The 27004-nt window shown below is 57.3% G+C and overlaps 1 protein-coding gene across 5 annotated transcripts in view; it reads right to left on the bottom strand.

Annotated features, from left to right (window-relative positions):
- DNMT3A (DNA methyltransferase 3 alpha) overlaps nucleotides 1-17498 on the bottom strand; it is a 96009-nt gene extending 78511 nt beyond the window's left edge. Inside the window, exons 1-4 of one of the 5 annotated variants that reach the window (XM_037066797.1) lie at nucleotides 17365-17498; nucleotides 1713-1930; nucleotides 1008-1145; nucleotides 497-615 (exon numbers count right to left, since the gene is read on the bottom strand). The gene's annotated coding sequence lies outside the window, so the exon portion shown is untranslated. Of the gene's footprint in view, nucleotides 1-258; nucleotides 409-496; nucleotides 616-1007; nucleotides 1146-1712; nucleotides 1931-17364 lie in introns of those variants that run through there. The other 4 variants (XM_037066795.1, XM_037066796.1, XM_037066798.1 and 1 more) reach the window with 4 other exon arrangements.
- Nucleotides 17499-27004: the final 9506 nt, after the last annotated feature.

The following is a 27004-nucleotide window of genomic DNA, read 5'->3' as shown; positions in this document are numbered from 1 at the left end:
CCAAAGGCCCGCGATGCCACCCTCTGCTCGGGCCTGCCGGGTCAGCTCCCAGCCTCGATACTGCACTGTCCCTCGTGCCATTCCCACCTTCATCACCACCCCCAGGCCCATTAGCGCCCCCTAGCTGGTCACCTCCAGTCTCACCTACAAGTATAACCCAACCAGCAGCAACTAGACCGTCACCCCACAGTCTCACCTCAAAAGGAGCCTGCAGAGAATTATCTTCCCCCAGAAACAAAACCGTAAGTGCCCACAAACCTGACTCCTTGCTCCACCAGAAACAATCCTAATGTTATCACCATAAGGGCCCCTCCCACTCCATCTCAAGGCCTCTACCTGAATTGCTGAAAAATACTGATCATCTTTGTAGCAGCTCCCTCGTCCCTTTACCTGGTCTACTTTCCTCACAGTGGACTTTGCCTGTTTGAGTGTTTGGAGTTACCTTCCCCTCCTTCCCAGGGGCGTGTTGGTGGTTTGTGCTAACCCAACCCCTCACCTTTGGCAGAGTGAGCACGTGACCAAGCAGAGCCAATCAGAGGCCTCCCAGGATGATTTTGGTGCCATGGAAAGATGCTAATATGGTAGGATGTGAATCAGGAGCTGCTGGCTGCTCGCCTGAGAACAAAGGGATAGAGATAGAGGCATGGAACACTCAAGTCATTGTCTGGGTCCCCGGATGTAGCTGTACCTGGAGGGAAGGCATCTGTCACCCTCTCTGAATGTGAGTGAGTCTGTGCCTTGCGGCTGACAGTCCTGACTCATGTGCTGATCTCAACCTCCTGCCACCCTTCCCCGGAGGCCCACTGTGGGGGTTCCAGTCCTGGCTGTCGGGTGGTGATTATTTATCATCTGTGTGATCTGAAGCAAAACTGTGCCTCAGTTTTCTCAGCTGTAAAACGGGGAGAATAATAGTAGCCACTGCCCAGGGCTGTTGTGAGAATTAAAATGAAAGGCATTAAAAATGCTTACAAGAGAGCCCGACACGCACACACACACAAACCACATACTCCATAAATTTTAACAATTAGTTGCTCCTGACTCATCCAGCCCACAGCTTTCTCTTCTTTCTTGAAATCCCTGGAGCGCCGAGGGCGCATTGCTCTGGCAGACTACGGGCTTATCGCGCTCCTACGGCATGCTGGGTCCTGTGAACAGAGCTTTACAAGTTCAACATCTCCGTCGCTCTCACCCCTTGCTCCCACCCTCTGAAGCGGGTACTGCTTTTACCCCCATTTTCCGGTTGAGAAAACCGAGGTATAGAGAGGTTGATGAAGCTGCGTAAGGTTGTCCAATTAGGATGCGGTAGAATCAGACACAAGACCAGGTCTGCCCCACCCCGAAGTTCAGTCATCCACTCCGTCGTGATCTCGTACAGTCAGCACGTGACTGTTGCAGCCACGTTACCTTTGGGCACGGATTGGCCAGAGAAAAAATGTCCAGTTAGTCTCCCACTCCTGGTTAGGTCTGTCTGCCATGGGGGCAGGAGCAGGGGCGGTGATGGGCACGTGACCTCATAGTCAGTGCCTCGGCCAAGGTGGGAATCATTCATTCATTTATTTATTCAACTATTTACTGAGCACCTACTATGTGCCAGGCATTGTGCTGGGGGTGTACACTGTCCTACATTATTCTCATAACAGTCCTGCAAAGTTTATGAAGTAGGGTCTATTGTTATCTCATAAGAGAAGCTGAGGCTTAAGGAGGTTTATTACCTCTCCAAGGTGGCCCCAGTGGAGAGTCCCAGGGCGGGATGGCGGATCCAGGTGCATCCAACTCTGGAGTCTTTACGTGCTCAGCGGCACTCAGTCCCGGGTCAGCATGCTAAGCACAGACCCCAGATCATCTGCCTGTGACCCTGGTGTGACACCAGCCCACAGGTAACAGCCTCACGACTTTCCTATTTGAGCTTGGGAGGACGTGCGCCTGAGTCCTGTGGGCGACAGAAGGCGGAGGAGTATCCTGTGCCCACGTCACCCAGTCATCTGCCAGCATGGTGACAAATTCCAGGCCTGGTAAGCTGGGGGCGGCAGAATGCCGACGCGAGGGCCTCCCAGACAAAGGTGTCTATCCGCCACAGCCCCCCCCCCCCCCCCCCCCCCCCCCCCCGGCCCGTCNCCCCCCCCCCCCCCCCCCGTCACAGACTGGAGCTTCGCAAGGAGGAGGAAGGGGTCGGAGGACCACGTTCCGACAGCTCATTCTCTCTCAGCACAAGGGAGGGGCCCCTCGTCATACCATACTCTGACTTTCAGAAACGTCCCTCCCACCCAAGCTGCCGGCTGCCCATAGAACACCATGGGCCACTGGTGATGGGCCACCAATCCCACCATCCTATTCCCCACTTCAAAGCCCATCTGCCTGGGTCTGGAGGCACAGCCAGATGACTTATGGCTCTCCCACCGCGCCCCCCCACCCCCGCCTCGAGGCCAGGGTGCCACCAACGTGAGGATCTGTGATCACACCAAACCCGCCACCACAATGGTGGTGGTGGCCAGGGGGGCAGAGATGGTTGAATCAGACTCCTCTGCTCCTACTAATGGTTACCATGACACAGCCCCAAAAGCAGAGAGGGGAAAAAAAGGTTTATACCCAAAATAGACGCTGGTAAGAAGTGGAAGTTGTTGTTGAGAGCCGAGATGAGCCAGTGGGGACTTCCATAAAGGAGCACGCGTGTCCGGGGGCGGCGGGTCAGGAGAAGCCCTGTGGTATGTGCTGTGGCGTCAGGTGGGTCAGGGGCACAGGGCGGCCTCGCTGAAAGCCCATGTGAGAGTCAGCCAGGGGGACCCTAATGGGCTGGCGTTCTGGGGCCCCCGCGGGCATGGGTCTGATCCTCTCCTCCCCTGGAGGTGGCCCATGGCCCACACCTGCATGTTTCTGCTTCCCCAGAGTTCTCTAAACAGAGTCCACACCCGCTAGGTAATGGAGTATTTGGTGAGACTGTGACTGAACATGAGAAGTCGGTCATGTAGACAGTGACTGGCGTGAGCAGTGAGATTCCTCACCTGGGGGAGAGTAAGGTACAGTGTCCTTCAGTAAGAAGGGTGTTTTGATGGGTAGACATAGGGCTATTTTGTAGTTACAGGGGAGCTCGAATGTGTGTGAAAGGCCTCAGTGGAAGCTGGGTAGCCAGAGCAGGAGACAGTGCCAGTAAGTTTATTCACCACCCCTGACCACTGGCTCTGCGAACACAGAGAGAGGAGGAGGCCCTTTCTAGATTCCCCCTTCGCCAGCTGGCATGGGACACTGGCCGTAGGGGGCGCTAAGGAGGCACTGAAGGATGTCTCTTTTCCCTAGATCCAGCGTGCTCTCTCCGAGGGGTCCATCACTGTGTACAGCCTCTCCAGGGGCCAGATCCTGCTGCAGCTGTGGCTTCCCCAGTGCCCCCTCCCACCCGGTCACAGCTTCCCCAGCACCCCACAGCACGCAACTGCCCAGTGCCCGGCCCCTGCAGTGAATGACATCGGCAGCAGCCAGCAGCTTCGCCCACACTCCGCTTGGGTAGCTTAGCATCAGTGAGCTCCAGCAAAATGCTTCCTCATGAACAACTTTTCTTGGGCCCCACAAGGATGAATTTCTAGTGGGCTCTAGAGGACAGTAGGTTTTCAGCAAGTTCTGCCAGCATGGCACCACAGTGACCTCCCTGTCATCCGGGGAGCCACGACCATGCCCTCTCCACTAAGGTCAGGATCTCATCCCCGGGGCCTCTTCCCTGGGCCCTCCATGGCCACCCTGTGGGCGGTCTCATACATGCCATCTCTCTATTTTCTGCAGTTCTTTTACCTTTTTACTAGCCAGTCTCTCCTTACACCAATCACCTGTTACAGTCAATAAGCCTTTTCCTACTAGACATTTCCTGTTCAAATCGCTGTGTGGTTTCTGCCTTCTGAATGGGCTCTGACCGACACAGTCACCCACAGCCTCGAAAGGCCTTCATCCATCCTCTCGGTCCTTGGGCTCAATTCAGCCGCCTCGCCAGCCAATCCCTAGCTGCTCCACGCACTCACTCATTTGTTGAGCACCATTGTCTGGCCGGGCACTGGGGTGAAAAGAGACCCCTGCTTCCGCAAGTTCACAAGCAAGCGGAGTCTCTGCCTCTCTCTCCCATCCACGACTGCACTTGGCTTCATGCTCTCGGTTCTCACCCACCTCTCGGGCTCCTCTGCTCTGCCTCTCAGGCTGGCCGCAGTCTCACCCCTACAACTGCCCCGTGGACACCCCCCACGCATGGGCTCTACTCTGCCTTCAGCTGCACTCTAAACCCCCCTCTGCTGAGGTAGCTGGGCTTAAACTAAAGCAGACCCCTTCTGCAACACCTCCACCTTCATTTCCTGGACGCCACCATCTGGATGACTTGTTGTCCCCTAAACTCCTGCTCTTCCAGACCCAGATGCCTCACGTGTCCTCTGGCACCACCCTCCCCTCAGCTGCCCAAGCCCCAAACCCCAGAGAGAACTAGGGTCCCGCCTTCCTCTCAGGCCCCACAGTCCACTAGACACCTGGTCCTCCGGCTTCTATTCCCCCCCACTCCCTCCAGACCCTTCGAACCACAGGTCTAGGCTTTGGCAGTGACTCCGTAATGGGTCTCCCTGCCTCTGGTGTCTCTGCCTGCACCCCAGCCTCTCGGCAAAGACTCCCCACACACGGCTTCCTCAGTCAGAACCTATGATACATGATGAAAATGTGCTAAGGCTGATTGCAGAGATAGTTACACAACTCTACAAAGGGACTAAAAACCATCAAAGTGCATGCTTTAAATGGGTAAATTTTATGGTACATGAATTATACTTCAATGAGTTGTTGTTTTTTAAAAAAAGAAAAGAAGCCTATGATGCCAATGATTTTCAAACACAGTAAAACCTAAACTTCAGTCTGGTCCCACACTGGCGGCCTCAGCGACTGGCTCAGACCAAGCGGCCTGCCTCTTTCCCGGTGGATCCCGCCATTCCGGGGCCAGTCCCTGTACCCCAGCTCACGTCCCCTATTTCCACACTTGTGTCCAACTCACACCATTCTCTCCCTCTCTGTGTTTACCCACCCCTTCCCCCCATCCCTTAGCAACACCCCACCCCCTCCATTGCTTTGCCCCAACCACACACCCAGGGTCTTTAACCAATTTCTGCTGGGTGGCCATTTGGCTTTTCATTTGTACATAGATGTGCCTGTTTCCTCACACAGATGAGGGCAGAGCGCATATCTTGCACCTTGATGGTCCCCCAAAGCTCAGTGCTTCTCCCCCTCCTGCCCCACTCCTCTCCCGGGGACCCCTGAGGCAGAGAGGACTGTGTGCAGTCACCCCCAGGCAGCTGCAACACCCCCAGCACAGTGCTGTGGTGCCCAGAGTGGCCCCCACAGCCCCCACTCTAGGAGCTGCTTGGCGAAACCCTCCGGCACTGGGCCAATGGAAAGGCCTTCAGCAGAGCTCCTAGGCTCACCTCTCCTAGGCCAGGTTGTACACCTGCGGTGGGGTGTGCAGGCCCCACCAGTCCCCAGGTGCCCCAGGAGGGAGGGGGTCACGAGAGTCCTAGGTCAGAGTGCCAGTGACCATAGGAAGCAAGGGAAGCGGCTGGCCTCCCATCCCTCAGCTTCCCTTAGAAGCTGAGCCCCTGGCTCAGCTATGACCGCTTTCTCCCCACACCAACCACACACATGCGTCCCCCACCTGTGCTTTTTCACCCTCTTCCCTGACCAAATGACACCCAGCTGGCCCACTCACTCCCAGGCCAGAACTAAGAGGTCTCCCAAAGGGTCTCCAGGACCTGGGAGCTGCTGATGGAGCTCAGCCCCTCCCCACAAATTCAGGAAGAGCCTGTTGCTATCAGAATTACCCACTGGCCTCTGGTTGGCTTTCTTCTCACCCTGGGCCCCAACCAACACCAAACCATCTGCGGAAGGGGTCAGGGGAGGAAGAAGAGCCCCAGGGAACTAGCCCTGTGACAGGGGCCGGTATGCAGGCCTGTGCAAACCAGAGGGATGTTGGAGTCCACACTCACATGGCCAGTGATCCCCATCCCAGCCCACACCCAACCAGAGACAGCCTTTTTACCAACAGTACCGCCACTTCTCCGGCTGAGAAGCCACCTACCTTCCCCCTCCGCCCCACCCCACCAGCCTCCTCCGGAAGGCAGAGATACTTCAAAGATCTCCCCAAGGGGCGGGGCGTGCCTGCACGTCGCAGGGTCCAACATGCAACCACGAGTGCCCCACTCACAGAGGAAGCTGGCCTCACCTGCCAGACCAAGGTCACCCCAAGCCCATTTCCCAGACAATTCTAGGGCCCTGCACCCTTTTCCCCCAGCACACTGGGCCAGCTACCAGGCAAGGTCCCCGCTGTGGTCCACCCAGGCCCTGCAGGGTTCAGAGCCCCTTCCTCCCTCTCCCTTCGGCTCTCCACACAGCCATGGATGGCAGGTCTGCACAGACCACCCTTTCCTTTATTTAAAAAAAAGCCTCTCTAATTCACATTTAGCTCAGCAGATGCTCTTCAAACACATGGGCATCATCCTGGTTTCACGAGCAAGAGAATCCGTGGGACGTGGCAAACAGACCTTCCCAGGAATGAGAATCTCACTGACCGCGGGTCCAGGGGGCCAGGCCTCCCAGGAGGCAGCAAGAAGCAGCTCAGGGAGTGTGCGTACGCGCCTCCTCGGTGCCAGGCAGGGACCACTCCTGGCTGAGCTGTAATCCTCAGACACCTGTGAGGCCAACTGCATGAGGATTCTTTACATGAGTGACATAACGTGCCAAGGTTTGGTGCAGGGAGCAGTGCCTGAAGCAAGCTAACAAACACAACACGAGCCTGTGAGGTTATCTCCACTTTGCAGATGGCAAAACTGAGGCTAAGAGAGGTTAGTTCCAAGATCTGCCCAAGCATACGGGTAGGAGGGGGTCAGGCCGATGTGCCACGCAGCCTCTCACCTCAGTAATACTGACCTGGCTCAGGGTATTTTTCTAAAAATTCTCCGAAAACTGCCCTTCCTGTGACCTTCAAACGACTCATTTCTCTTTTAGAGAAGCAGTTTTGTTTCTCGTTTTCTTACCCAAACTTCGGCCCTCAGCTTATGGCCCCCTACCTCAGCAGACCTGTCTCTCATTGGAGGGTGGGTGTCAATTTGGCCACTCCCACACCCTTCTCATGGGGTGACGGGACACACCCCCAGTCGGGGTTGTGCGGCTGGGAGTCTAGGCCTTGCGGCCTGCCATTTGGGGGGCTCCTGAGACCCAGCTCAGGGCCCCACATGTCAGCGTCCCTAATGCACATGGTACGAATGCCTGCGCAAGTCACTTCCCTCCTCAGAATTCTCCAGGGGGTGCTATCAGTTACGGAACAAAACATGCCCACCTTTCTAATCCCTCACGCTGGACCCTGCCCTTCCGGGGCGCCCCCCAGGCTTGGTGGCACAGGCTCTCTCCATCTGTCTGGCCTGGCCCGCCCCTGGATCCAGCTGGGCAAATGCTAAGGGCCCTCAAGTCCCTCTGCGCTCCCGCCTCCCATGTGAAGCACTCCCAGGTTTCTGGAGACTCCCCCCCCACAACCGGACCCTCACAAGGGATGGCATCTCCACCCACACAGCCAGCTGAGCCAGAAACCAAAGAGGGCCCCCTGGCTTCCCTCACCCCTCCACCCGTTCCTACCAGCTCTGCTTCCTAAATGCCTTGAAAAGCACCCCGCTCCATGCCCACCCGCCACTCCCTGGATTTCTGCACCAGCTTTCTGCCTTGGCTCCCTACCCCCACCCTAACCTGTCCAATTTCTCGTCCTTGATGCCCCAGGATGACCCTTCTCAGATACAAATGTGGGCATGTTACTCCACGTCTGTCACCTACCAACGGATAACATCTCAGCCTTCCATGGCCCCGCTCTGGCCCAGGCCCCCAGCCTGACACCCCACCATTCCGCACATCCCACCACTCCGACCACACCAGGTTGCAAAATGCCCTAGACCACCTGGCCAACCGCTCCCCACCCTTCAAGACTCAGCTCAAGCCTTTTAAAAGCCTTTCCTGATGTTCCCTCCCCCGGAATGAGAGGGCCCTTCTCTGAGCCCCTGCAGTGCCCCAGGCACGTGCTGCCGGAGCTGCCCCCCTCGTCTCTGCTGCGGGCTCCTGGATGGGGACCAGCTGGTCCCCTTCGTCTCTGTAGCCGGTGCCTGGCACATAGTAGGTCTTCCATAAATAGACAGATGAACCTTATTTGCAGATCTGAAGCAAGGGGCCTCCAAAGAGAGAACTTGAGAGCTGCCAGACCTAGCAGCTCGGGGCCCTGGCCTCCCCCCACGTTGAACCCCAGTCCTCAGAGTCCAGGCTGCGTGGAGGGCATTGCCAGAAGGAAAGGCACAGACAACGGCCCGGCCCCGTTGTGCTTCCCAACTGGGCTTCCAGTCTTGTGCAGGCCCTCGGCCACCACCAGCAGGGCTGGGAACCACCGGTCTGTGAGAGGGTGNAGGGGCCTCCAAAGAGAGAACTTGAGAGCTGCCAGACCTAGCAGCTCGGGACCCTGGCCTCCCCCCACGCTGAACCCCAGTCCTCAGAGTCCAGGCTGCGTGGAGGGCATTGCCAGAAGGAAAGGCACAGACAACGGCCCGGCCCCGTTGTGCTTCCCAACTGGGCTTCCAGTCTTGTGCAGGCCCTCGGCCACCACCAGCAGGGCTGGGAACCACCGGTCTGTGAGAGGGTGGCCACAAGCGCCACATTGTTGCTGGTAATAAAATTGTTAGGAACCAGTGCTGGGTACCAGCTGCCAGGCCTGGCTGTGCTCTGGACCCTCCCATGCCTCTAGGCCAGGGGGCAGAGCCAGCCCTGCCAGCAGGCCCAGAACCCAGAGGACAGACGCCACTGCTGGCTCTGGGCCCAAAGAGGCCAGAGGGCAGGGAGGGAGAGGGCTCAGGGCTTGCAGGACCTGCTCAGTCCCCAGTGAGCACAGGCTCTAAAGGGACCGATGACGAGACCCAGAGATCGCATGGCGGGAGCCGGGGACCTCAGGGATCCACCAGCCAAATCCTGGCTTTACAGGGGCCGGAAGAGGGGCACCAAGACCTTTCAGGAGTGAGAAAAACAACAAGCAACATTTGTAGGGTCTTAGAGTGCACTGGGGCCTTTCTGGGAGTCGTCACATGCAGTCCCTCACACCACCCTCAGCAGCCCTGTCATGACCCCCCTTAAAGAAAAGGAACTTATACCTCCTGCGCACCTACTATGTGCCTCGCAAAATGCTGACGGTCTTCTTTTTTTAATAAAGATTTTATTTATTTATTTTTTGAGAGAGGGAAAGAGAGGGAGAGGAACATCGATCGGTTGCCTCTTGCTCTCCCCCAACCAGGGACCTAGCCTGAAACCCAGGCATGTGCTTTGAACGGGCATCAAACAGGCGACCTTTTGGTTTGTGGGATGACGTTGAACCCACCGAGCCACACCGGTTGGGGCAGTGCTGGCTCTTTTCATAACATATTTCATTTGATTCGGGTAAGATGTGGATCTTCTTCTTACCCCTGATGGAAAACCTGAAGCTCAAAGACACTTAGTTCTCAAAGCCACTTTGTAGTAGTGGGGCTGAGACATTAATTGAGGCCTGCCTGCCCCCAGGGTCTCCGTTGCCTTGAAAGGCGGCCCCGTACCAGCCAAGGGTAGATAGGAGGCCCACAGGGGGGCCCACTCTGAGCTCGGGCTCGCTTCCACGTTACTGTTCTTTCACTTGTCTTGCTTTCTTCCAGGGCAGGGCAGGGCAGGGCCATGGAAGTACTCATGCCCTAGCTAACGTCATGTTCAACAGGGGCAGCCTCAGAGGGGAAAGCCAGCTCCAAGAGAGTACCCATGGGCTGGGGCTGGGGCTGGGGCTGCGGCTGGGGCTGGGGCAGGGGAGGTGGACGCTGATGCCAAGCAACAGCGGAGGGATGACTATCTGCCCCTTCTCACCTCTCCACTCTATCACTGGGGCCACTGCTTCCTGCTCATGGCCTTCAGAGCACAGAGTTGGGCACATGCCAGACCGAGGTCCCCAGGCACCACTTCCACTCCCTGGCAGGGCCTCCTAAAGCCCCACTTGGTCCTTCGTGCAGCGCCCTACGAGTCACACCTGGCCAGGCCCTGGTCATACCTCCAGTTCCCAGGGAACCATAGACTGGGGCCTTTGGGGAAAATCCTCAATGGTCTGCTTCCCATTCTGGGTCGGAACCGAGAGTTCCAAGTCGCCGTCCTACACAGCTACCTGGGTCCCCTGCCCCTGGTGAGTGGCTGGGTGCAGCCGCTCTCACCCAGGCCCCCCAAGCCCAGACCCTCGCCGAGGCCTCCGAGTGGGGCTGCTCCTCCCTGCAGCCTCCCACGAAAACGAGCCCGAGCAGCCCTGTCCTTGCTGTCCGTCTCCAACCCGCTTTTCCTCCATCACGAAAACACTCTGACATTCCAGCCCTAATTGTAACTCAATATGTTTTCAAGTTCTTACTCAGAAGCTTTAAAAAGTATGGTTTTATTTTTGTTATTAACAAAGCAACACATGGGCATTTACATTTGTTCAAAGGTTACAAAGTACATAAATCATAATGTAAAAAGGTGGTCTTTGTGGGTGGGTTTCCTGTGCCCCCCTCTAGGTGGCTTTTTCTCCACAGGTACAGCCTATAAGTGTATGTATTTGTATATATTTTAAAGAAATTTTACAAAAATGAGATTACACAGTTTTTTGGGGGGCGGTAACCCAATCTCATATCATGGACTTCCACATGTCAGTGTAGACATGCTTACTACCCCATTTCAAAGGCTTTGGGGAATCCAGATCTCCCTCTACCCATAGGTTTAATTATCCTTTCAGAATCTATAATACGAATCATATAGAATCATTCCTTCAAGAGGCCCCTTCCCAACAGGTTCTGCTCACAGGAACACTGGAGGACCCCATCCCCTTGCACTGGCCGGAGCATCCTGGCCTGCTCCTCCCTGGGTCATTGGGGGACCCCCTGAGGTGAAGTTTGTTCCCAAGTTCCCCGGCTTCCCAGCCTGGGCATTCTGATTCACTGTGACTCGGCCCACATCTAACCCTCAGATGTGACCCCACCATCCCATCATGTCCCCGATAAGAACCTTTTAACCCTTTCACATAAGGACCACTGGAACCCTGGATTCTGGCTGGCCTATCAGGTCTAGAACATCTGCACCGCCCCCCAGGTCCACATACACAGCGATACACAGGAAGAGCACCAGACTAGGGGTCCGCACACCCCAGTTCCAGCCCTCCAGTTACCAGCTATTTGAGATGGTCCTCTGTCCCCTCTGAGCACCCAGACAGGGCAGCCAACAACTGGCTCAGAATTGAAAATGACCTTGACATTTGAAACACAAACAGAAAGGCAAGATCAATAGGGATGACAATGAGCAGGGCCAGGACCTCGGAAGAGAAAATAGGAACCTGGTTATAGATGTAAATAAGGCTGGGAAGCCTTAGGGGTCAGAGGGGACCACAACAGGATGGGAGCAGGCAATGCTCAGTTACAGTCGGGAAAATTCCACTCCCCACTGGGATGAGCCTAGGAGAGCCCCAGGCCCCCACACCTCCTCCCCTGTCGCTGTCCTCCAGACAGCCCTGCGATGTGATCAGCAAGAGAGATGTGGGCTGGCGGGCCCTGACCACTGACTGTCCTCGTTCCGGGTGGCCAGGCACCTGCAGCCATACTCGGAAGCAAGGCTGCCAGGCGGGGGCACATCCTTGCCGAACTAGGGGCTTGGTTCTGCTGCGTATGGAGGAAAGACAAAAAGTAGGGGAGAGCCAGGTTCTGCACCCCTATTCACAGCCCTGCGTATGGAGGAAAGACAAAAAGTAGGGGAGAGCCAGGTTCTGCACCCCTATTCACAGCCCCCTGTAGGGGCCCCTGGGCTTGAGGGAGGGGATAGAAAGGGAGACACAGAAACCTCTGGGAGACCAGGTAAGGCCCCTCCCCATTCACACCATGAATGCCATCACTGGCACACAGACCTGACCCTGGCCGGTATTCCCCTGAACTGCCACACCCCTGGGGTTGGTGTCGTTTAAACCCTGCTCTGTTTCTCTCCAAGCCTGAGTTCCTCATCTCTAGTCAACAGAGTATAAAGGAACCATCAGGATCCTACACCACACGAGCTCAGTCGGCCCCTTCCCCTCTCCCTCTCCTCCCTCTCTCTCTGGTCGCCATCCTACCCCCCAAAGCAACCACAAGCAGAGCCATTCAGAGTGACTCTCCCTGGGCCATGTAGGAGTCACAGAGCACAGCAGCTGACTCTCCCCAAATCAGTACGGGTACCAGCCTGGCCCCCAGCACAGCAAAGGCCCCGCTCTGCCACTCAGTGGCTCCCTGCCTCATCCCCGATGGCAGGGCCTCCTCCTCTCCGCCTGGAGGCCCTACCTCTGTGCTTTGAAGCCTGTCTCACATGCCATCTCCTCCAAGACACCCTCTCAGAGCCTCTCAGCTGGTTGTGACCTGGCCTTCGAGCACTTTCTATCTCCCTGTCCTGCGACCTTGGCTGGGCACACCCTCAACTCACTCTGTTTCCCCCCAAAGTCCAGCACATGGCCTTGCCCACAGGAAATGCTCAGTAAGTCTCTGGAAGCGAATACACTGCATTCGGGACAGGAGCTGACGCTGCCGTGTGAGGGATTTAAGGTGACTGACTACCAAGACAACCTGTTGACAACCCGACTAGTTCAGCTCTGGAACAGACTGCTGAGTGGTGCAGAGGAGCCTCGCCCCTCAGAGATTTTTCAATCAGAAGCAGCACTTTCGTCATCAGTCTGAGGTTTCGCAAAAAAGGCAGGAAGGTGGACCAGACTTCTCCGGGCACTTCCTGCAGTGCTGATCCACGTAAGCCGCCCAAACACCGGAAACAATCACAGCCCAGTTAGCACTGAGCGCTTGCACTCAGCACATGACCTTGTCTGGTCCTCACAATGACCTCTGAGTACAGCCTGGGCTGACTGACCTGTTACAGGTGAGGAAACTGAGGGATGAAGTCAGGGCCCCTGGATCCCACAGCTGGGAAGTTAGTGTCAAAATGCAGTTCCTTCTGACTCCAGGGCTCCCACTTCGGCTGCCCTGAAACAGGCTTATGGGTAAGCAAGTTGGATCTATCCCCACACAGCTGCACACTGCGCACACACAGAGAGGTGTGCACAGACGTGCGCACAAAGATGCACCTGCACCACACCCTGTCCTGCCCACACGAAGGCAGCTTGGACACACATGCATCCCTGACTCCACATGGATCTCAGATTTTACAGTTTTTCCAGTAAAATCGCAGTCTAAGAGAGAAATGACTAAAAACAAGCCCTCAAGGTTTGAGCGGAGAAGGATCTGGACCCTTGCGTTTACTGTTAAAGTCCCGCTTGGGAGCAGCAAAGCCACAGGCTCACAGAGACGCCCAGCCTCACAGGGCACGCAGGCTCCCGACAGGCCCCACTGTCTATTAGATACCAAAATGGAAGTAAACAGCTGCCTGCAGGCCATGGGATGGCCCTGGCTGTTGCCTGTTCCCAAGCTAGAGGCTGGAGACACACTTACTATTAGTGGGGCATGGGTTGGGGCAAGGGGACATGGCCACCATGCTGAGGAACACCAAGCCGACAAAAGCAGAAGGCATCAGGAAGTACAGAAGCAGAGGAGGAGCATGTGACAGGCACACAGCTGGCCGTGTGGCCCCGGGCTCAGACCAGTACTGCTGACCCCGGAGGAAAAGAGGCCTGGCTCCCACACAAACAGCCCTCCACCCCATTCCAGGTATTCTCAGGGCTCAAAGTTCTCTTTCAGCCCTAAAGTCTAAGGCTTGGGTTCTAATGATAACATTTCAGGCTCAAGGATGCGGAGAGCTTGCATCTGTTTTTTTTTTTTTACCCCCATTAGAGAAGCCAAAAGAGCCTTTTTGGGTTCCCCCCAAAAAGAGCCTTTGGAGAGCCTGGTCTCTTGTTGGGGAAGAACTGGGATCTTTTGGGGAAGCTTGAGCCTAAGGATCTGGCAGAAAAGGAGGTGGTGGCTATTTGGGGAAAGCAGAGCAGCAGCAAGGGGAAGAGAGAAGGGCCACCAAACCCTCTGCCACTGGGGAGAGGACAGGGACTGAAAACACAGGTGCGCAGCGAGTTTCCCCACCATTCAGCAGATGACCACGGTGGCCCCCTGAAACGTCTAGTGGGGGGGACCTGGAGGCAGCCAGGCAAGGTCCCTGTCCCATGGAGACTACAAACTGGAAGGAGAGGAAACCAAGCATAGCAGCAGCCCAGGAGAGCTGAACGAGACAGTCGAAGTTCGCCAGAGGGCAGGCCTGGCCCCTTCTTCCCCGCCAGGTTGCCCTGGGCAAGTATTTTCAAGCTTGTCCTGTCTTCCTTGTAGGCTTTTACAGAAGACCAACTGTACTGATGTGGGACCGCGATAGTAAAATATCCGTAAGGCACTCAAGTGCTTACCTGGATCTGGAAAGAAACCTCAGAAATTATGCACACACACACAGAAGTATATGTAAACCTACAGAAGAACACACACGTGTGAAGCCTTCACCGGAAGCTGTACTTCCACACCCTCTGTGGAGTCAGACAGGACAAGCCTGTCTCCCGCAGGGTTCCCAGCCCTCAAGCCACCTCTGCCTTCAAAGGTCCACCCCCTCGGGGAAGGGAGCTGCTCTCCGGCAGACCTTCACTCCTTGGGGGCCTTTCCCAATTACTGCTGCGTGGTGTAAAAAGAGACCACTCTGCCCCCACTCCTGGGTCTGAAATGCCACCACGAGAATCAGAGCCACAGAATTTAAAAGTTGGAATGGACCTTCAAGCTCCAGTCCAACCCCCACCCCACAGACACACCGCCTGACGGCCACGGTGCTCCGGCGCTTGGAGAGCAGTCCCTGCGCTTGGGGAGCAGTCCCAGCACTGTGGTCTCAGTCCTTGAGTCCAGAAGGAATTCACCCCTTCTGAGGCTGGCCGCCTATTGCAGGCCCACATGCCTGGAAAGGAGAGCGAGGACAGCCTCAGTCAGCCACAGCCTACAACTCTGTGTTTCATGAGTGGCTGAAGACAGTGACCCAGGAGCTGGACAAGAGGCCAGGGAGGGAGCCAGGGCCCAAAGAAGTGGGGCCAGGAAGGGAGGCAGGCAGGCGCCAGGCCCGCTGTGCAAGTTCGCCTGGAGACCCTGACTGGGTGCGGCACATGCGCACACACGCACACAGACTCACACTTCCAGAGCTGCTTGTCAAACAGCCCAACGGGGGCTCGGTGTGCCTGGGAGGCAGAGGGGGACCACCTTGCCCCAGAAACCTAGCTTCCAACCTAGCAACCAAAGCTTCCAAGCTCAGGCAGCTCCCGCAAACCACCAGGAGATGGCCTCCGCCAAAGGAGGGGAGAGACAACCCAAGGAGGGTCCGCCTGACAGCTGGGCTCCCCAAATCCCATAGACTAGCCCTCACACTCCAGCAACGCTTGAGGAGAAAAGCTTCCCTGGCTGCAGCTGTCACATCTGCCCAGGAGGGAGGAGGCCCAGCGGCCCAGCACCTGATCCCAGGATCCCTTCGCAGCCGCAGCCCAGGAGGCCCGTTCAGCCGCGGGCGGCCCAGGGTGAAACACGAAGACCGAACAGTCCCCCAGGGATGCTGATGGCCGTCTCTGGGCACAGCCGAGAGGGGCACGCCGGGTCACAGGGCGGAGGGCGCTTCCCGCACAGGCTCCTGTCACTGCTGGTCTGGGAGGGGGCGCGCCGTGTGGCGCCCCGGGCCCCGGAGCCTTCCCCGCGGCCTGACGCAGGCCCCGGCTGCCCCGCTGGGTGCGGGGCGCCATCTTGGGTCAAGGTGCAGCCGCAGGGGGCGCCCCTCGCGAGCTGGGAAGGGAGCCCCCGAGAACTGATGAGCCCCCGCTCTCCACCCGCGGCGCCAACACCTACTCAACTGGCTTTTTCGTGGAGAGAGCGGGCGGAAGGACCGAGGGGATGACGAGAAAGGGGGGAAAACAGAGGTAGGGTGGGAAGGGAGAGGGTTCTCCCAAGAAGGGAGGCTCCAGGAAAGCTAAACGAAGTTTGGCAGCCGGAGGGCGGCGGGCCCCAGCGACGGGGGGCTGGGGGAGGCCGGGGGCGGGCCCTGGACCCACGCCAGCTCCGTCCGCTCGGAGGGGGAGGGAGGGCAGGGCGGCCTGGGGGAGGGGAGCTGGGGTGAGGGCGGGACACGGACCAGGGCCGCCTGCGGCTCCGAAGCTCCAGGACTCCCGGGGCGCGGGGACTTGGGCTAGTTGACCCTAATCTGCAGCCTCCGCCAGGCCTCGTCCTTCACTGTGCAGATGGAAATCTTTCAAGGACACGTCTGCACCGGCCCAGCGGGGGTGCGTGTGCGTGTGTGTCCGCTTGCGTGTTGAGTGCTGCGGAGGGGGTGTTTCTGCTGCCCGGGCGACCCCCGACGCCCTCACCCGCGCGGCTCCCGTCCTGCCCCGCTACTCCCACCCCTGCGTTTTCCGGCCCCGCGGCCGAGGACGGGATACTCGCCCGCCCCCGCCTCGCCCCTACACTGCGGCGCCACCGCCCCGGCTCCCACTGCCCACGGCGCGGGCAGGGAGGAGCCAGGCACGAAGTCCACCCCACCCCCGGCCCTCCGCGGGGAGGTGTGCCCCCCAAGTGGCACTCTCCCCGCCCTCGTCGCCCCTCCCAGATCCACTGGCACCCGCACCCCCAGCCACAGGTGGCCGGAGGAGGATCGCTGCGCAGTGTTCCCCGGCCCGGCCCGCCGATCACCCCTCGGACCGCCCCCCGGGGCCTCCCGTGTCCGCCTGGCCAGGGAGGGCCGGGAGCCGGGGGGAGGGGCGGGGGGCCGGGTCGTGCCAGGCTGCCATTTTCTGCCGCCGCCGCGGAGCCTGAGCTGGGCCCGCGCCCCTTCCTCCGCTCCCTGCGGGCCGCGGCGGGAGCCGATCATTCGGGGTCGGGGTCTGCGCCCTCCGGCTCTCCGCCCGCAGGCCCCAGGCGGGGCTCCGGGTGGAGGCAGGGCCGGAAGGCGGGGGTGGCGAGTCCGGAGCCCCTGCGGCAGCGCCGAGCCGGGCACCGCGGCTGAGGCCAGCAGTGGAGGGGCGCCGCATTGTATAGACTTGAACTTGAGCCCGGAGCGGGGCGGGGGCGGGGAGGGGGCTCCGAGCCCGGAGCGGGCGGGACGGGAGGGGGCGCCTGCGGAGCCCGATGGGACATAAACAAACCCACAAATGCCCCGCGCCACTCCGGCCAGCCCAGCCCACGGTCCCCGCCCGCAGCCCTGGCCCCGCAAGCTCCCGGCGCCGAGTTGCAGGGGTCCGGGAACCTACCCCGAGCCGGGCACTGCCCGCCGCCGTGCCCCCCGCCCGGCCCTACCTCCTCCTCGCCCACCTCCGGGCCGGCCGCCCAGGCCGCCAGGAGCGGCGCTGATTACCGTGTGGCCGGTGGGGTCGGGCCGGCCCGTCTGCGCGCCCTGGTGCCGCGGCGCCGCGTCCCGGATGGTCCTCTGGTCTCGACGCCGCCGCCGCCCGCGCGCCCTCTCTCCTTCCCAGCCCGCCTGCCTGCCTCGCTCACTCACTCCCTCCCTCCGCTGGCTGTCGCGCTCTCTCTCTCCGCCTCCTCTGCCGGGTCCCCCCCCCTTCCCACCCCTTCTCTCCGCCTTCCTCCTTCCCTCCCTCCGGCCGCCCGCGGGCCCAGGCCTTCGCCTGCTACTCGTCCCCGGCGGCCGCGCTGGCCCCGGCTCTGGCGCTGCGGAGCCGGCCCAGGAGGCAGCGCGGACTGGGGGGCCCCGGGGCGTCGTGGCGGGAGCGGCCTGTGCGCGCGGCTGGTCCTAGCGCCCACGGTCCCACTTCCCAGCCTCTGCGGCCCTTCCCCCGCGGGGCGCTCTGCTACCTGGCACTGCCTCCGCGCTGGGTCCCCGTGTCCAGCACTGGCCGCAGGGACAGCGGCCCCTCCTCTCCCCTGGCCGGTGTCAAGTGCCTCCCCTCAGCCCGAGGAGACCCCGGCGGCCGATGCCCTACAGTTCTCCCGACCTCCACCAGAGCCCACTGCACTCTGCCTGCCTCAGCACTGGGGCTGGGGACAGCAGCGCCGGCCCTTCCGCGCCCCAACCCCCACTCCGCCCTCCACCCCCCGCCAGGTGGGGCGGCCAAGTGGAGGCCGCCCGCGCAACAGGGACAAGCTCGGGACGCCAGATCCATCCTGGCCGAGGGCCTCTACAAGATGAGCCCCCTTGAAGGGAGTGAGTCGATCCTAGATCATCTGGGGTGAGGGGTGGTATCAGCAGGGACAGGCTAAGTTATTCTGTGGGAGCAAACAACCCCAAGTCTTGGTGACTTAGAACTACAAAGGTTCTACGGAAAACATATGGCAGTTACTCAGGAAAAGTAAACATAGGTGTACTGTATGACCCAGCAATTCCGCTTCCAGGTACATACCCAAGAGGACTGAAGTCAGAGACCCAAACAGACATTTGTACACCAGTGTTACGAACAATGTTATTCACAAGGGCCAAAGGTGAACACCGCCCAGATGTTCTTCGGCCTGCGGTGGGGAAGCCAAGTGCCACATCCATAACGATGGGCCATCATGGAGCCTTAAACAGGACGGGAATTCTGACAGGTGCTCCAACATGGATGGACCTCGAAGACATGCTAAGTGAAATAAGTCAGACACAAAAGGCCAAATGCCATAGGAGGTGCCTAGAAAAGTCCAATGCTCGGAGCAGAACAGTGGCTACCAGGGGCTGAGGGGGCGCGGAGCAGGGAGTCGTGTTCGTGGGCACGGAGGTTTAGTTTGGGGAGCTGGACCGCGGCGGTGGCTGCACAGTATGGGGATGTGCTCACTGCTTCTGGACTGCGCGCTCGAACCCGGTGACTGGGTTGTCTTCTGTCATTGCCGTTGACCACAACAAAAGTACCGCCGAGTCCCGTTGTGAATTAGTTAAATACACTACTAAAGCCCGAGTTTCTTTTCTTGCTCCTGGTACACGTCTGCGGAAGGTCTGCAGAGGGCCTGAGCCCTGTGAGTGTTCTGGGACTCTGGCTGACAGGAGAGCCACCACCTCAAGGACAGCACTGGAGGGTAGCCCACTGATAGCCATTTGTCACACATTGGCTGGAACCAGTCGTACAGCTCCATTCAACTCCAAGGATCCAGGAAGTAAATGCTACCTGGCCTTCAAAGTGGGGAGAACCAGACGCATTCGGCCACCAGCACCAGGACTGGCCCAGGGGCCCTTTCAACTCCTCCGCCAACACCATGTTCCTCTGACCTCCTGCACCGAGGGACTCTAGCAGAAGGCTCAGTCCCCATGCTCCTGACCGAGGTGAAGGGGAAAGTGGAATCCCCACCCTCGGCTCCAGCACCTTGCTAGACCTTATGTCCTCTCCATCAGTCTGCGTCTGAAACCAGTCCGCTTGCCTTTGCCACACCTGCTCCCTGACTCCCAGACCCAGCCCACCGACCACCCTGCTTGGTGACCTCAACCACACAGCGACTCACCATTCAGGTCATCTCAACATCCTTCGCATGTCACACCCACTGGGAGAGCTGCATCTGGGACCACTGTCCATGTAGGTTCATCCATGCCATATGGTGAAACTTTCACTTACCTTTCCTGTAGAGTGGCAAGGTAGTCAAGACTCAGTTACAAGTGAGAGAATCCCAGCCTAAATTAGCTTAAACAATTCAGAGCAATTCAGCAGTTTAGAGTTTAGGCCACTGGGAAGCCCAAGGTTGGGGTTCAGGAATTGATAGATCCAGGGACTCAGGTGCCAGCCCCAGAGCTTGCTCTCCGCACTCTCGTCTGCTTTCCTTCTGTTTCAAACAAACTCCAAGGCAGCAGCCTGCAATCTCGGGGTCCCCATCTCCCAGCTGAGAATCCCAGTGGGGAAACATCATTTTCTTTTCCTCAGGAAGCTCCTCCAGTGCTTCCAGGGCACAAGGGATCACATCCTTTAACAGCACTCTCCCTCCCCAACCCTGAGCCTCAAGGACGGAGACACGGAATGGTTCTATTTTGTTTTTTGATGTCACCCTCACTCAAGGTGGCCATCCCCAGCAGGATGGTCCAGAGGGATTACTTCCGTGGTTCTGACTTTGATCACAGGCCCACTCCAAACCAGGTTCTACAGCCAGTGGGATGGCGCAGGTCACACGCCCAAGCCTATAACTGGGTGCAAGCAGTGGCATTGGCCTTGGGACTGACAGATCCAGCCAGCACCCCACGGAGTAGGGAGAGGGTTACTCCCCAAAGCAAGGGGTGCTGGGCAAACACGTTACATTTGCCCCAGGGCCACCCAGCGTCCACGTGCACCTTCTTTCCCTGTGTGCAGGCTTTCGCAATGCAGAACCTTCATGGTTAGGGTTAGTGCCCATATAAAAAAGACCCCAGAGAGCTAGTTTGTCTCTTCCACCACGTGAGGGCACAGAGAAAAGACTGCCGTCTCTGAACTAGGACGCCCGCACCAAACATCTCGATCTTGAACTTTCCAGCCCCCAACTGTGAGAAATGTGTGTTGTTTGTAAAGCACCCAGTCTGGTACTTCATTATAGTGGCCCAAATGGACCAGGACGGGATTTGTCTGATGTCTCCTTGAGAGTAGCTTTGGTGATGCATCTGCAGCTGGAATGTCACGGAAGTGGTGCCGTGTGGGTCTCGCTGCATCCTGCTGGGTGGCGCACCGCTTCAGCTTGGCCGGTTCCAACAACCTTAACTCTGGTCACTGGATGGAAGGGGTGTGCACCAGGCTCATCCACTGCCGGGTCCCTCTTTCCCCATTGTCATTAGGAAGTGTTTTGTGGAGAACTACTCTGAGACTATATAAATATCCCACTCCTCATTAAACCTACAATTGACTCATCATATTTGTTTCTAATGATGTGGACTCATAGATTCCTACTTGATTCAGTGGGTTGTAATCTGTTGGTATTGTTATTTATTTTGGTGCTCAAGTGTTCCCATATTTTACCAGTGGGAGTCCCTTATGAATCCCACCATTCTTTTCTTTGTTTCCTTCCTTTTGATTTTGATATATTCTGGACTCATCCTGCTCCTTCCTTGACCCAACTCTGAAACCTGTGATTTTTTCCCCAAAAGTGCAGTTCCTTTTAGTAAAAAATGGTGTTTAGAAGCTAAGATTTAGGCACAAGGTGTACTCATTGCTACTGAGGTTTCATTCCTGGCAGGTATTCTCAGTGGACAGAAAAAATACATGTACAAACACACACACACCCATGCATTTTACACCTATATTCATTTTCACACCTGTCAATAGACAGGGTGAGGTTCATGCTGGAGTGAGAGACAGCGGCTGAGGTACCTCCAGTGGGAAGGGGCAGACCCAGCATCCGGAAAAGCAGGGAAGTTTATGGCAGTTGCTGTGGGAAATCCAGGAAGAGGGGAAAAAAGGCCCTGACTGGCGGGTTCAATTAGTTGAATATCATCCTGTAAAGTGTCACCGGCTGGATTCCCAGTCAGGGCAGTGCCTGGGTTGCAGGCACGTCAATGTTTCTCTCCCTCTCTATCTCCCTTCCCCCCTCTTTCTCTATAAATATATAAATAAATAAGAAAGATTTATTTCCAAAGGGTAAAAAAATGAATACGAAAATGGTGTTCCAGCACACTTAAAACCATACAGAATGAATCTGTGACTTTATGGTTCTCTCTGTGAACGCGGATAATTACACTCATGGGTTACAAAGCACCTTCATATCTACACTACTTTAATGCTCACAACCTCTGTGGTGGGCACACACAGCCCACCCAGCAGCTTTGGGTCTTCGTGGGGCTAGTTACTAGTCCGTGGTCTTCCCAGGAAATGAGCTGACTGGCAGCTGGCCGAGGCTTTAGGGAATCCTGGGTCTGGGAATCACCATCCCCAGACCGAGGGATCACTCATCCCATGAAGGAATCCCCGGGAAGCCATGACCACACTGATGGAAGGTGGCCCTCCCTGATGGGACTTTTCTGCAGGCCCTCAGCCCAGCCCTGGAGGACAAGGGGTCAGAGAGGATCTCCCAGGAAACTGGACCAGGCCCTGGCTCCACTGTGGAGGAGTGAGCCCCGGCCACCGTGCCAGCGGCGTGCGGTGGAGGCTGCGGACCGGCAGTCTCTTCATGCTCCTTCCCTTCTCCCTCTCCCAAAGTCGGTCTTCACTGTGGATAATCTATTTTCTGTCCACCATCATAAGGTGGCATTTGGGGTGGTCAAATTTATACTTTAGCCACCGTTACAGAGACAAGAAGCCACACCCAGACTGCACTGAGAGGAATGCACATTACTCAGAGATCCTGATTTTAGAACTGGTCATGACTTGGATTATCTTCCTCTGGGAGAAGAGTAAGTGCATTTTTAGTTGTAGATGACGTGGGTTCTTTATTTTAGTGGGAGCATTTAAAAAACCTTTTTTATTGAGGTGAAATTCATATAACATTAAATTAACCCTCACCAAATGCACAATTCAGTGGCGTTGAGTACATTTGCAATGTGGTGCGATCACCACCTCTACAGACACCGAGAGAACTTCAAACATGCCCACATGGCAGAGAAGGTGCACCTGGATACGGGCATCTGCCCAGCACCCCTTGCTTTGGGGAACAACCCTCTCCCTACTCCGTGGGGTGCTGGCTGGATCTGTCAGTCCCAAGGCCAATGCCACCTTCTGCACCGTTACTGGTTGGGCGTGTAACCTATGCCATCCCACTGGCTGTAGAACCTGGTTTGGGGTAGGCCTGTGATCAAAGCTGGAACCACGGGAGGAACTTCCCCAGGCTGACGCACACCTGAGGTGTCTCAGTTTTTCACCTCAAAGACTAGGAAGCCAAGGTCAGGGGCGAACCAACTCACGCCAGGACACACAGGCAGCACGTGGCAGGACTGGCGTGCAAATCTTGGTCCGGCTGCTATAGTCACATGGGGCTAGTGGTGGGAAACACCAGGCAGGTTCATTGGCAAATGTGGAGACGTGACAGCCACGAATGCTCTGACATCTTGAGAGTCATGTTTAAGGAAGGTGAGGCTGAATCAGAGGGAGGCAGCTGGGCGGGGAGCAGATTTCTGCTTCCCTCCAGCAGAGGGTCTGGGGAGCGATGAGCCTCCTTCCAAAGGGAACATCTATTACTGACTGGAAACAGAGATGACGAGGGAAACATAGTCACTGATTTGGGTTGTTATAGTAACATCCAGATAAAATATGTATTCGGGGGCCGGAGGAGAAGTGGAACTGCACGCAGATGAGCTGGTGGGACGGGGGAAACGACTGGAAGCCTTTCGCCACAGACACGTCGCTGACTAATCGCTGCAGCCATGAATGGGTGAGCTCTCCGTAAGAGTGTGGAGCCCAGACATGCGGGGCTGGACCACAGTCTGGAGGCGGGGAGAGATGACGGCAAAGCAGAGAAGAGGGGTTCAGGAGTCTGTGCCCACAATCTGTGGGTGGCTGAGTAGGCGCTCTGCCTAGGGTCTCTCACAGGCTGCAATGCAGGTCATCGCAAGGTTTGATGGGGGAAGGGTCATTTCCAAGGTTACTCACGTGATGGTTGGTGACAGGATCCAGTTGCTTAGGGGATGTTGGGCCCAGGGCTTCAATTCCATGCTGGCTGTTGCCGGGGGCTGCCCTCAGTTCCTAGACGCGTGGACTCCTCCGTGCAGCTGCTCGCAAGCCGGCAGCTGGCCGCATCAGAGGGAACAAGCCAGATCCAGTGAGGAAGAGTGTTAGGGAAAGGTAGAAGACGCAGCCTTTTATAACCAAATCTTAAAAGACTTTCCCATGTTCTCTTTGTGAACAGGAAGTCACAGGAGCAGCCCGCCTCAAGGACAGGGGTTGTTACATAAGGATCTGAACCCCAGGAAGCTGGTTCAGAAGCTGCCTCCTACAGGGTACAAGGACGAGGTGGCTGGATTTTACCCAAGTCTCCCCCCAGGTGACCCCAGAGGGGACAGTATCAGGAGAATACAAGGAGCAGAAGACAGAACAAAAGAAGATAATGTGATGCCCAAAGCTTAGCTGCCTGGCACGTCGGGGAGACGTGGACAAATTCAGAGCCTCCACCCCTCTTTAGGTAGACAGAGCCCCCACCCGTTCCCAGAAGGTCCCAGCTCAGGCGCTTGCTGGGGCCTCCTTCCTCTGCACCCCCTTCCCCCCCCCCAGCAGAGTGGAGCCACACAAGCAGGCAGCGCCTGGCTTGCCCTCTCCATTTCCCCAACAGGCACTGGTCACCGAGGTGTAGGGGCCCTTTCTGGGCTTGGGAGGACGGGAACCAATCCCATAGGCTGTCCCACGCGCCAGGATTGGCGCTGTCTGAGCTGCAGCAATCAGCCCCTTGTCCCTTGGGAGCGCAGCCCCCATTCCCCTGCTGAACCTGGCCGGCAACCTGAGCTGCTTCCCTGCCCCACTCCAGCTTGGGGCTGCCTGGCTCAGAGGTAAAGGGTCTACTTGTGAAAGGGGTACAGAGAGGTGCTGAGAAGGTGGGCACCAGGGAGGCAGGACACAGGATGAAAGGGAAATCCTCGAAGGGCAAGGCCAGGGCTGAACACAGACTTCCCGGGAGGCGCATGGGGGAGAGGAGCAGGTACACACTTCAACACACATGTTGGATGCTCAGGAAAGATAACTATTTTCGGAAGTCCCCTTAGAGATAAGGGGCATGTGGCAGGCAGAATAATGTCCCCCAAAGATGTCCACATCCGCATCCTTGAACCCGTGAACGTGCTAGGTTACATGGAGAGGGAATCAGCCAACACAGATGATGGAGAGGTGCCCTGGATTGTCAGGTGGGTCCAGGCTCACCACAAGGACCCTTAGAACTAGGGAGAACAGCTGATGTCAGACTGATGCAGTGTGAGAAAAACTCAGTCTGGGCCGGGGAGGGTGAAGGTAGAAGAGGGAATAGGGGGGTAAATGGTAATGGAAAAAATACAGTGCAAATAAACTATTAAAGAAACCCTAAACCCACTGTTGCTGGCTTCAAAGATGGAGGAAGGGGCCACAAGCCAAGGCATCTGGGCAGCCTCTGGAAGGCGGCAAAGGCAAGAAAGTGGTCTTTCCAAAGGGACCTCAGTCATGCTGATACTTCCCTTTTCCTGTTCTTCCACCACCACACCAAGGATCCATCCCAGGGGCCTGAGAGCAGCCTGGTCTCAGGGTTGGAAAATCTGGAGTCCAACCATGGCTCTGCCTCTAATTTGCTCTTTGACCCTGAAGAGCCATTTTACCTCAATGGACCTTAGTTTTCTGAAACATGAGCTTGGTAACGGGCTCCGTGCCACCCTCATGGGTGGGTGACTCCAGGACACATGTAGGGATGCCCAGAGGCTGAGAAAACCCCACTCTAGGGCCCTGGGCTCCATTTGCACTTTTATTTCTTTTCTAACCCAACGTAGGATCAGGGGCAAGGACTATAGAAATGGCCCCCAAGGATCTGGCAGGGGGCTCAGGGAGCAAAACTCCTTGTGAAACAAAATAAGGGACAGAAGACCAGAGAAGTAAAGCGAGCTGCCCAAGTCCCCGCAGTGAGCTGGGGTCAAGCAGGAAAGCCAGGTCGTACTTCCAGCCAAGGCGCTTCCCCAGGCCAGCAGGGTCTCCGGGAAACCAGTCCCAGGATGATGTTGGGTGGGGACGCTGGTGGGGAAGGGAAGGTCTCTGCTTCAGGCAGTGTGGATCTGAGTGCCGGCCTGGCCACTCACTCATAGTGGCCAAGGAGAAGTGACACTGGCAGCGAGGGTCCTGCCTAGTCCGTGCAGTTGTTGGGAGAATTAAATATGCTGAGTGCCTGGTATGGAGCCAGACAGGTAGCATGCACTCCACAACGTCAGCTAATGCGCTTTTATCAACTGTGTCCTCGCTTCCCTCTACTTCTTGTCTCCTGAGTGGAGGGAAGAATGAGCAGAATCCACTCAGTGGGAGGTAATGCTTCCAACAGGCTTTCCAACTGAGGTTTCGCATTAGGTCCTAATCACAAGCCTGAAGGCATGAAGGCCAAGGACTGCTGTGCTAATTCCCAAGGCTCTCAGCAAGCCAGTGGCCTAGCAGGACCAGGCCTGGACCCCCAGCTCCACTCTGTGCCCACTTGGAGTTTCCCAGAGAGCCCAGGGCTCCTGTGTGCAGGAGGGGATGGCTGAGGCAGCGGCCCCAGGCCTGCTGGCTCACCCGTCACCGAGCAGTGCGTGAGACTTCGGGCTCACAGCTCTGTCCCCAGGCAGGTCTAACCCCAGTCCTGTCCTTGCAGTGTCCTCTCCCCCCATAGCACCCTGGGTTCCCAGCATCCAACAAGCACTTGGAAAATTCACCTGCTCCCCAACAGTCTTGGCATTTCTGTGCCTTGAGACCAAACCTTTTATTCCACAATTAATGAAGTCCCAGGAGCTGAATGGGACCTGTAGTCTGGGAGATACTGGGGTCCTCAACAGGGCAGGAGAGCAGTGGAGAGGGAAAGACAAGTTTGAGACAGGGACAGGTTGGGGTCGGGGCTGGGGGGTATAGTACCTGGGCCTGGGGAGCCAGTTTTCCTGACCAAAACTGGGGTTCACATGTTCCTGAGGACAAGGGAACGAGGAGGGGAACAAGAGGCCAGGTGTTCGGCTGCACTGGGAGGCAAAGGCTGCTCCTCAGTCACCCCCAGCACAGGTCACTCTGCCATGATGCACAGGGGTCCCAGGGTTTGGGGCACCTCACCCACGGAGTGGCAGCAAGAGCATGTCTTAGGTCTCAGGGTGGCTGCTGGCTCTGCCAGGGCTAAGTTGGGTGCCTGAGGAGCAAGTCCTCTGTCACCACCATGGAGGTCTTGGACAGAGTGGCACCCCCATCCCCTTTCATCTGCAATGCTGCAGATTTCTGGGTCTGGTGGCCGACCAGACCCGCCCTTCCCAGCAGCCAGCCGTGAGCAGGGCCCATGCAGTGGCCCCGTCCTCTCCCCTCCTTGACTGGGGAGGTCACCTTGGAGCTAGTTTTTTCCAAAATCTTGAGTTTTTCCTCAGCCACCAGGGAGGGGCCAGGACCTGTATTTCTAGTTCTCACAACTCCTCTGGTGCTAATCAGACCAGGCTCTCACCTCCCCTCTCAGGCGATTTTGGA

Source organism: Sturnira hondurensis, unplaced genomic scaffold (assembly GCF_014824575.4).
Source record: "Sturnira hondurensis isolate 20B ecotype Veracruz unplaced genomic scaffold, ASM1482457v3 Scaffold0016663, whole genome shotgun sequence".
In the NCBI taxonomy this organism is placed as follows: domain Eukaryota; kingdom Metazoa; phylum Chordata; class Mammalia; order Chiroptera; family Phyllostomidae; genus Sturnira; species Sturnira hondurensis.
This window is presented reverse-complemented; position numbering and strand designations above follow the sequence as displayed.